Source organism: Eriocheir sinensis, chromosome 42, assembly GCF_024679095.1.
Source record: "Eriocheir sinensis breed Jianghai 21 chromosome 42, ASM2467909v1, whole genome shotgun sequence".
Taxonomy (NCBI): Eukaryota; Metazoa; Arthropoda; class Malacostraca; order Decapoda; family Varunidae; genus Eriocheir; species Eriocheir sinensis.
In genome coordinates this window covers 14,498,421-14,508,903 of record NC_066550.1, presented here as the reverse complement: position 1 = coordinate 14,508,903, position 10,483 = coordinate 14,498,421, and the positions used below count along the sequence as shown (strand labels likewise).

Genomic DNA, 10,483 nt, shown 5'->3' with positions numbered 1-10,483 from the left:
CTCTTCATCCCTTCCTTCCTTTTAATAAGTAAGTTATCTTTTGCTTAACGTTCTTTCTGGTAGTCAAATCTTGCATCTCATTTTCCTTTCGTCCATTCTCTCTCCTCCTCCTCCTCCTCCTAATCCAGTTCCTTCTATTCTCCTTTCTCCTTTATTCCTTTTTCACTTTTCCTCTTTTTCCATTCCTCTTCCCCGACTTTCCTCCTCTCTTTCACTCCTCCTCCTCCTCCTCTTCCTCTCTGTCTGTTTATCTTCATCCCTTCCTTCCTTTTAATTAATGTCTAAGTTATCTTTTAATTGCTCAAGGTTCTTTCTAGTGTGTTTGTGGTGCCCAGCTCTGCTCACTAGTTTACTTTGTCACTGTATAATTGTCAGTCCCAGTTTGTTTTGTCACTGTAGAATCGTCAGTCCCAGTTTGTTTAGTCACTGTAGAATCGTCAGTCCCAGTTTGTTTAGTCACTGTAGAATCGTCAGTCCCAGCCAGGCGCCTCTTCCATGTAAAGATATCGGCAGCTTCCAGCCTTGCCGATATCTCAATCCGTACGTCAATGTGAATTAACCGAAATTCTAGTTAGTGTCTGCATGGTGCTCTCTCTCATGATGCTTCTTTAAAATTTCAGCCTCACTCACAGTCCGGGGTTAGTACTATATTTTGCCATGAGTTAACCACCCCGTGATGGCCAGTTTCATGCACTATATATAAGTAATTTGCCTTTTGCATGACCATAATTCTGCACCTGTGTCTAAGGCCCAGTTTCACAGTTCCCCATGATGAGTTAGTAAGCTCCCAAACCAATACCAGAGCCTTCGAAATTTTCTTGTACAGTGTCTGGAGTTTATATTCAAGTTCACTAATTTGACGAAACTATACAGGAAAGGTCTTGTGTGTTTATGATACGAAGGAAAGGGAAGAGAAGGAAGATGAGATTGAGAGACGAGTGAGCCGAGATCCTGTTTATATTCTAGTTCACAAATTTGACGAGACTATACAGGAAAAGCTCTGTGTTTATGATATGAAGGAAAGGGAAGAGAAGGGAGATGAGATTGAGAGATGAGATCGTGTTTATATTCAAGTCCACAAATTTGATGACACTATACAGGAAAAGCTCTGTGTATTTAGTGTCTCATCGAAGACCTCACCATTTGGAACTGTATGGAATTCTATAGCTTGGTTCGGGAGTGTTACAAAGACCGTGTTGGACTGTGGAAGCGGCTCTTAATGTTCCCTTTTCTAATATATGCCTCTCTGTTTTGCAGGATGCCGCGGCCGGACCATGCAGAGGACTCATCGCGACGACACCAACGGTTTGGTTAAGTGGGTTCTCTTGTGTGTGCGTCTGTGTGTGAATGGCAGGCCTGCCGTATGATTGTGTGTGTGTGTGCGTTGGCGGTATGCCTTCGCGCTATGATTTCGTTAGGATGTATTTTTTTGTGTGTGAACTTTTTGCACGTAATCTTTTTTTATACCCATAGTTAGCGTTGTGTGTGTGTGGCTGTGTTCCGGGAGATGGACGCCAGGGGACATGGGCTGGGGGAGGCGCATGTGACCTCCTCTGTCCGTGACCTCTTCAGCCGGGGAGACCGGTAAGCATTTTGATATAGTTGTGTGGATAATGGATATTGTTTTTTACAGCACGTTCCGGGGGTGTTGCCTGTGAAGACGTACATTTATGCGTGCGCAACGGTCAGCCATAAGGCAACTACTGTAGATCTCTTGATGATGGGGTGCTGGCAGGGCAGTATTGCCAACTGAAAAATTTACAACTATCTGGTCAAAATATCAGTCAGGTGATAGGTAAAGCTATGCAAAAATGTTACTATATTGGTCAGCAACATCCACCAGTTGCTCGTCTGTAGATTTTCCGCGCTGGGCTGATATGATTCCAATTACCAAACGTCTCCATATAGATCCTCCGCCGGGAAGGGCTTAACCCGTGGGCTTGGGCCATGGGAAAGCCGAGAAGTGGCCGAGAAATGGCAAAATTACACTGCATTTTGAGACAAAGAAAAGAGCATGGAACGTACATCAGAGTACTCCTTTCATAACCATAAAGCCGTTAAGAATATTTACTTTTACTCAAACTCCGTTCTGTTTGAGTGGTGTTTGTTACAAAATAAACAGTCTCGTGGCATCTAGCCGAGAGTCGCTTGTTGTCTACTATAGAGAATTTGACAAGTGGTTACTGTGTGGATAGCTAATTCAGTCTGCCATGACCTTACAGCACCACCCATGACAAAAAAGCCCACCTCAAGATCACTCACCCACCACAATGACCCAGGGTATTCATGGTGGGTTGCCCTATGCCACCAACGCCTACAATTACCTCCAATTAGGGGTTTTATGGCAAACCCTTTTTAGGGTCCACCGTACCACAGCCATGACTCGTGAAAGCCCAGAAAAGGGTCTGGCGATGTTCTCGGGTTAATCGCTGATCCTTCAGAAACAAAAGTTACGAGCGGCCGAAAGAGAGGTCAGTTTCGGGAGGAGAGGCGTCTCGATACGTCATTCCTCGTGAGAGAATTCAACTCAAAGGCAGGAGGAGATAGACACAGGAAGGCTGCTCCCGAGTTTACCAGTGTAAGGGATGAAAGAATGAAAATGCTGGTTAACTCTTGCATAATGGGTTTGGACAGCACAGGGATGAAAGAATGAAGATGCTGGTTAACTCTTGCATAATGGATTTGGACAGTATAGGGATGAAAGAATGAAGATGCTGGTTAACTCTTGCATAATGGGTTTGGACAGTATAGGGATGAAAGAATGAAGATGCTGGTTAACTCTTGCATAATGGATTTGGACAGTATAGGGATGAAAGAATGAAGATGCTGGTTAACTCTTGCATAATGGATTTGGACAGTATAGGGATGAAAGAATGAAGATGCTGGTTAACTCTTGTAGAAGGGGTTTGGACAGTATAGGGATGAAAGAATGAAGATGCTGGTTAACTCTTGCAGAAGGGGTTTGGACAGTATAGGGATGAAAGAATGAAGATGCTGGTTAACTCTTTCATAATGGGTTTGGACAGCACAGGGATGAAAGAATGAAGATGCTGGTTAACTCTTGCATAATGGGTTTGGACAGCACAGGGATGAAAGAATGAAGATGCTGGATAACTCTTGCAGAAGGGGTTTGGACAGTATAGGGATGAAAGAATGAAGATGCTGGTTAACTCTTGCAGAAGGGGTTTGGACAGTATAGGGATGAAAGAATGAAGATGCTGGTTAGCTCTTGCATAAGGGGCTTGGACAGTATAGGGATGAAAGAATGAAGATGCTGGTTAACTCTTGCATAAGGGGTTTGGACAGTATAGGGATGAAAGAATGAAGATGCTTGTTAGCTCTTGCATAAGGGGCTTGGACAGTATAGGGATGAAAGAATGAAGATGCTGGTTAGCTCTTGCATAAGGGGTTTGGACAGTATAGGGATGAAAGAATGAAGATGCTGGTTAACTCTTGCAGAAGGGGTTTGGACAGTATAGGGATGAAAGAATGAAGATGCTGGTTAACTCTTGCATGAGGGACTTGGACAGTATAGGGATGAAAGAATGAAGATGCTGGTTAACTCTTGCATAAGGGGTTTGGACAGCACAGGGATGAAAGAATGAAGATGCTGGTTAACTCTTGCAGAAGGGGTTTGGACAGTGTAGGGATGAAAGAATGAAGATGCTGGTTAACTCTTGCAGAAGGGGCTTGGACAGTATAGTGATGAAAGAATGAAGATGCTGGTTAACTCTTGCATAATGGGTTTGGACAGTATAGGGATGAAAAAATGAAGATGCTGGTTAACTCTTGCAGAAGGGGTTTGGACAGTATAGGGATGAAAAAATGAAGATGCTGGTTAACTCTTGCAGAAGGGGTTTGGACAGTATAGGGATGAAAGAATGAAGATGCTGGTTAACTCTTGCAGAAGGGGTTTGGACAGTATAGTGATGAAAGAATGAAGATGCTGGTTAACTCTTGCAGAAGGGGTTTGGACAGTATAGTGATGAAAGAATGAAGATGCTGGTTAACTCTTGCATAAGGGGTTTGGACAGTATAGTGTATATGTAAGAATAGTATTTGTATATGTGTGAAAAATTATTTAAATGAGTATATAATGTTAGGAATTGCAAAAATGAATATATGCTTAATAAGGGAGATCGGTGATGATGACCATTTTTAGTTTAAGAAAAATTCAATTATGTACGTGAGAGATAGAGATGGAATTTATACTTTCTTAAACATACTTAAAACTACTTATCCTCCCTAATTTCTATCTTTCCCGTACTTAATTAAATTTTGGCATTACAATTTTGTTGACCTTAACCCGGCAGTGGTGGAAGCAGCGGGGATCATGTTTCTTAATGGTCCCTCCAAGCGAGAAAAATGAGAAAAAATCACCCTCACACAAACCATTTCATGATATATATCAAAGCATTTGTGATCAGTTTATATATCATCTATTTTGGGGAGTTTAAATCATGGCACAAATTTGGCCCATCGCTGCTACACGGTAAAGCCACAAATTATAGCCGGGAGCATTCTGGACCATCTAGAAAAGCATAATTTAATTCATGATTCACAGCATGGGTTCACAAAGGCCAGGTCTTGCCTTATTAACCTGTTGTCCTTCTACACTAAAGTAATTGAGGCGGTTGACCGAGATGAAAACTATGACATATTAATTGTATCTAGATTTCAGTAAAGCGTTCGGTAAAGTTCCCCATCACCGGCTGTTACTAAAATTACAGGCTCACGGCGTAGATGGGAAAGCCTTGAACTGGATCAGGGCGCAGCTTAGTGGTAGGAAGCAGAGAGTGCAAATCAATGGTAAAAGATCTGAATGGGGCAGTGTTACGAGTGGAGTCCCACAGGGCTCGGTGCTGGGTTCTCTGCTTTTTATTATTAGTAGGAATTAGTAGTGATGTCAGCAAGTTCGCAGATGATACCAAGATCGGTAGAGTAATCCAATCAGACAGCGATGCTACCGTTTTCCAGGATGAGCTTGACAGACTATATGATTGGGCGGGGAAGTGGGAGATGGAATTCAATGTCGGGGAGTGTAGCATTCTGAGTGTAGGCCTATAGGAATAATCCCTCACACAATTACTCCTTAAATGGCACTCCTCTAAGCAGGTCTGGGCGTGAGAGAGACTTAGGAGTCCTAGTGAGCGCTGACCTCCGTCCTAGGGCTCAATGCATTCAGGCCAAAAATCGGGCAAACAGAGTACTTGGTTTCATCTCAAGGAGCGTGAGCAATAGGAGCGCTGAAGTCATCCTCCAACTTTACTTTGCACTAGTTAGACCTCATCTCGATTTTGCAGTGCAGTTCTGGTCCCCCTACTATAGAATGGATATCAAGGTGTTAGAATCTGTACAGAGGAGGATGACAAAGATGATTCAGGGGGTGAGAAACTTGCCTTATGAAGACAGGCTGAAGCAGTTAAATCTACACTCTCTAGAAAGGTGAAGGTTGCGAGGAGACTTGATCGAAGTCTATAAATGGATGAAGGGCTTTAATAAAGGGGATGTCAATAAGATTTTGATAGTAAAAGAGCCAGGAAGGACGCGTGGCATTTCATAATATATATCAAAGCATTTCTGATCATGTTTCTTAATGGTCCCTCCAAGCGAGATAAATGAGAAAAAATCACCCCTCGCACAAACCATTTCATAATATATATCAAAGCATTTGTGATCAGATAATGCATCATCTATTTTTTGGGGTATAAATATCATGGCTCAAACTTGGCCCATCGCTGCTACACGATAAAGCCACAAACTTGGCCCGTCGCTGCTGCCGGGTTAATGGAGCAGCCACCTGTGTCTGAGCCAAGATGTCTGGATGTCTCCGCCGCTGCCTCTCCGCATGTCTGAGTCTCCCTGTACTTCCAGCGTGTTGTCCCGGCTGGAGAGACACGTTGATGGAGGCGGCTGCATGTGTCATCCCTTGCCTGTATCCTCTGGCGTCCAGGTAAACAATGATAATGATTATGATAATACCAATAATAGTAATGAATATAATAATACCAATAATAGTAATGAATATAACAATATCAATAATAGTAATGAAATGATAATCAGTCTAACGAGATCATTAAATACTGTTGCTCCTGTATAATTTTCATCTTGTGTCTAATTCTCCGTCACTGTCTCCTGGGTTGTGTCTAAGTCGGTCTGGTTCTTTCAGAGGCGCGTAAGTGGAGAGCATCGGCGCAGCGCGGGAGCAGCACGTCAGGGTGTAGGGTGTTTGTTTAGCTGGTGTTAGGGTGTTAGGTGTAACAACGGTTGGCTCTTTCACAGAACGGGTGTGATTCCGTTCTGCGTTTGAGTCTTCCACCTTCAGACGGTCTCCCTCCGAGATGTCTGAAGTTTTTTTTGTCGGTTTTCTCCGTAGGAGGAAGCCGGCTCTAGCTACTCTGGTCTCTCTTCCGGGGGCCAGAGCGGTCGGGCTCTGCTTGGCCAGGCGTGTTCTTTCGCGTTGTCTCCGTCGAAGTTTTGCCAGACTCTTCCGTAAGGTTGAGCCTGGCTTTTTTATTAGGTGGATCAGGCTGCCTTCTTCCAAGGAGTCTGATGGGAGTGGAGTCTTTTTTTTGGTGTATGTCTGTGGGTGCTTAGTGGGTAAGGGAGGGTGGGGTAGAATGGTTGGTGGGCTGGAAGTGGGTTGGGGGATGAACCTCCTGGGATTTGGGTTGTGTCGAGCCTTACCGCCTGGTGTGTTGGGTAACCTTCACGCCAGGGGGGGGGTGCCAAGACCATATCCATCTCCTGGTGCAGGGTGATTCCCCTTTCCCATGCCAACTGGCCCTCCTCCGTCTGCCTCCCCAAACCCCCGCTGAGTGCTTGTGTGTGTTATTTTATTTAGGATGTCTTTTTTTTCTATGCCTTTTTTCCGTGTGTTTATACCCAATAGCTAGCGTGTGTGTGTGTGGCAGTCCGGAGGCGCGTGCAGCGAGGACATCACATCACGTCACTACGGTATATCCACGGTATTTGGTTTAGTGTGTGCTGTGTGTGTTTGTGTGTGTGATGGCAGGCCTGCCGTGTGTTTGACCTTTTGCTGTGTGTTGCTGTGTGACTGCTAGGATTTCATTTCTATGTATGTTTTTTTCCCCATAACCCCCTTCCTCCCTAGCTCTTTAGCTGTTGTCCCTGGTGAGGCGCTGGGTGGATGCTGCCGGGCGAGCAACGGCGGTGGCGGTGTGCGACGCGGGAGCAGCTGAGGTTTGGGTAGCACTACGGTGCAGGTTATGTAGGGTGTGTGAGTTTTTTTTTTGTGTGAGTGTCTTTTTTTTGTGTGGGGTGTTGGCGGGGGACTTAGCTAATCACTGTGTCAGGAAGGCATGGGCGTGGCCGTCTGTCCATCAGGCCGACGGGCGGGTGTGCCACCTGGCAGTCAGGCTAGCAGGTGACAGGCAAGCTATCTGGTGGTCAGGCTGTCAGTCGGGCCATCAGATAGGTAGGCAGGCCACCTTGCGGTCGGGTTGTCGGGCGGGCACCCCACCCTCGGTCAGGTAGGCAGGCAGCAGCGTCTACGCTGAGCCGTACGGCCACACGTACGAACGCACGGAACCCGTACGCTACGTTCCGCCGCACTGACGCTCGTCGTACCTCTGCTCGCACGCTTGCGGGCGGGTGGAGGGCGGGGGGCGGATGGGCGGACGGGCGGGCGTACGTGGGAACGGGCGGGCGGACGGGTGGTCGGGCGGGTAGGGAGCCGGAGCAACGCTAGAAAGACGCGCAGATAGATGTCAGATTCTCCCGTAGGGAGGTCTGGCAAGGTGATAGTGTGGGCGGCGGGGTTTTACGCGGGTGAGTCCGTGTTAGAGCTTTGCTGCCAGGGTAGCTCCTTCTGAGCTGCCTGAACTGAGGACCAGTTTTCCTCACAGGAGGAGGCTGGTGGAGTCTAGGGTGTTAGGATTTCAACGGTTGGCTCTTTCACAGAACGGGTGTGATTCCGTTCTGCGTTTGAGTCTGCTGGCTTTGGGCGTCTCCCTCCGAGATGTCGGTTAGGATTTCTTTTTTTTATATGTCCGTGTGTGTAACTGTTGCCTTTTAGCCTGTTGTGTTCCTGAGCAGCAAGAAGAGGAGGCTGTGGTGACCCGCCCGATGCGGAAGGCCTCTGGGCCTTCTCGGCGTGGGGCGCACCTCTCTGGCTGACTGGTTTAGGGAGGGCTTCCCGTCTGGCCGGCTGCAAGTTCAATCCCAGGATTGAACCCATGGCTTGCCAGATGGGGGGCTGCGCCTTTGACCAGGTGGCCGGGGAGGCGCCCCCTCGCTGGGCAGGGTCTGGGGGCCCTCCGTCTTGGGGAGGTCGCTGCAGCAGGAGGAGGTAACTACTGCTGGTTTTGTAAGGCATTGTGGTTGAGAGCACCTTGCAGCTGTAACGTGAATTTCGTTCCGTAATAAACAATGTACCGCCATGCTGCCTGTCCTTCCTCCCTCCCAGTACTGTACGTAGGTCTGTGTGTGTGTTGCTTCTCCCTCCCCGCTCTTTTTTTGACAAAGATAAAAAAAATGCAGATTTGCCGTGACCACTGGTTGTGGGCGGGCTTTTTTTTCTTCTTTTTTTTATTTTTGTTTTATTTTGTTACCCTTGAAACGTCTCCTTGGTGGTACTGGGATGCTGCCTGTCACTTCTCCCTCCCTGCCAGGCCAGCATTCTCTCTCTCTCTCTCTCTCTCTCTCTCTCTCTCTCTCTCTCTCTCTCTCTCTCTGTCTGTGTGTCTGTCTATCTGTATTTGTCTATCTGTCTGTCTGTCTATCTGTCTGTCTCTTTCTGTGTATCTGTCTGTCTGTCTCTATCTGTCTGTCTCTGCCTCTATCTCTCTCTCTGTCTGTCTCTCTCTCTCTGCCTCTCACTCTCTCTCTCTAGTTAGTAAAGAACAGGAAATGATTGCCGTGGAAGACACTACACCTCCACTGCTCCCTCTACGGTCGCCGCTGCTCCACCCGGGCATTGCCTCATCCGCTCGGGTCTCCAAGAAACCTTCGCGGCCGAGCTTCAACCACAGAACACACCGTTGCCGTTGATGAGGTTCCACGCCCCGCTCCACCGCCATGTTAGCCTCGATAATAATCCTTGGCGCACTTATTCTCAAACATCGCAGAGAGTGAGTGTCTTCATTGCTTCCACGAATAATATCACAAGTGTCCATTGGTTCAGTTATAGTGTCACAATTAAATATCCAGTGATTATTTCCAACTCACTGAACATTTATCACACAGTTTGTCTTTGAGTACAAACTCCAATTAATAGCCATGATCGGTTATGTTACGAATTCTCTCAATTTCAGTCTGGAGAACTGCACGACACTGGTCCTTCGCTGAGTGGTTGATCTCCTGGTCTAGCCCTGGATGAGTGGTTGCACCAGGCCCTCACACACCTCCACACAGCAGGGGCAGGACGTGGAGACTCCCCCTGAGCCTGACGGTGGAGCTGTGTCCCTGCACCAGGCCCTCACACACCTCCACACAGCAGGGGCAGGACGTGGAGACTCCCCCTGAGCCTGACGGTGGAGCTGTGGGCCCTGCACCAGGCCCTCACACACCATGCCCCGGTAAGTCCACGTTCATTTTTATCTGAACTCCTTTGTGGGGCTCCCAGGCGGCACCAGGGTTAGGTGGAGGCACTCTTGTACACTGCCATCGCCAGGGCGGCTGACAGAGAGAGGGAGGGAGACAGGTCACCCTTAAAAGTGTTCCGTTTTCTGTCCGCCGCCGCGGCGGAGATTTCCTTCCAAGACTAAACTAAACTAGGAAGTAGCAGCTAGTTGGGATACAGGGTGGATGACGAGTGGAATGGGCTGGGTGGCCGTGTGGTAGCTGGATGGGGCAAGATTACTGCATTCAGGAGATTGGATAGGCTTGGGGAGGTGGATGATGGGAGCTACACTGCCGCTCGCGGTAGGTGGACAGGGCTGCCCACTACAGGCCAGTGGGCTTCTTGCAGACCCTTGCATTCATATGTTCATATAAAATATGCAAGAGGTCATTATCAAGCAAGCACACAGGAATTTCTTGTTGACCATTTGTGCACATACATGCACATGCCCCCCTTGAGAATCCCGTGCCCCCCACTGTAACAGCCAGCCAAAATGCCCCTCGCCTCCACCTGCTTGCTGCCCCCCCACCCCCATAATCTGTTGTGCATTGGTGAATCCAAAGTGGGGAGCCAGGGGGCCCGGCACCCCGCCATGGTCCTGAGCGGATAGTAAAGAAACACTAGCTGAAAATCGCGCTGCGGCCATAACATGCTTTTTCTCAGAGGAATTGGCCGTCTCATTCGGACCCCAAGAGGAACACTCGCTGCGTGGCCGCCAGGAATGCTTCGGCACCAAGTCCAGCAGGTCGTTATGCCCATTGATTCACCCGTAATAATCGTGGCATCGGACCCACAAAACTTTTTTCCTGGAGCCGCGCCTTCTCTTGTGCCCCCTGCTGTGACCACCCCAGGCGCCCCCAGCCAGGTGCCCCGGCCCAATGATGGATAGATAGCCCCCTG

At 48.0% G+C, this 10,483-nt stretch overlaps 1 long non-coding RNA gene across 1 annotated transcript; it reads left to right on the top strand.

Annotated features, from left to right (window-relative positions):
• The first annotated feature begins 205 nt into the window (after positions 1-205).
• On the top strand, positions 206-8,530 carry LOC127010153 (uncharacterized). The gene is made up of 3 exons (XR_007762957.1): positions 206-1,584; positions 5,875-5,953; positions 6,170-8,530. It is a non-coding gene; the product is annotated as an uncharacterized LOC127010153 (long non-coding RNA).
• Positions 8,531-10,483: the final 1,953 nt, after the last annotated feature.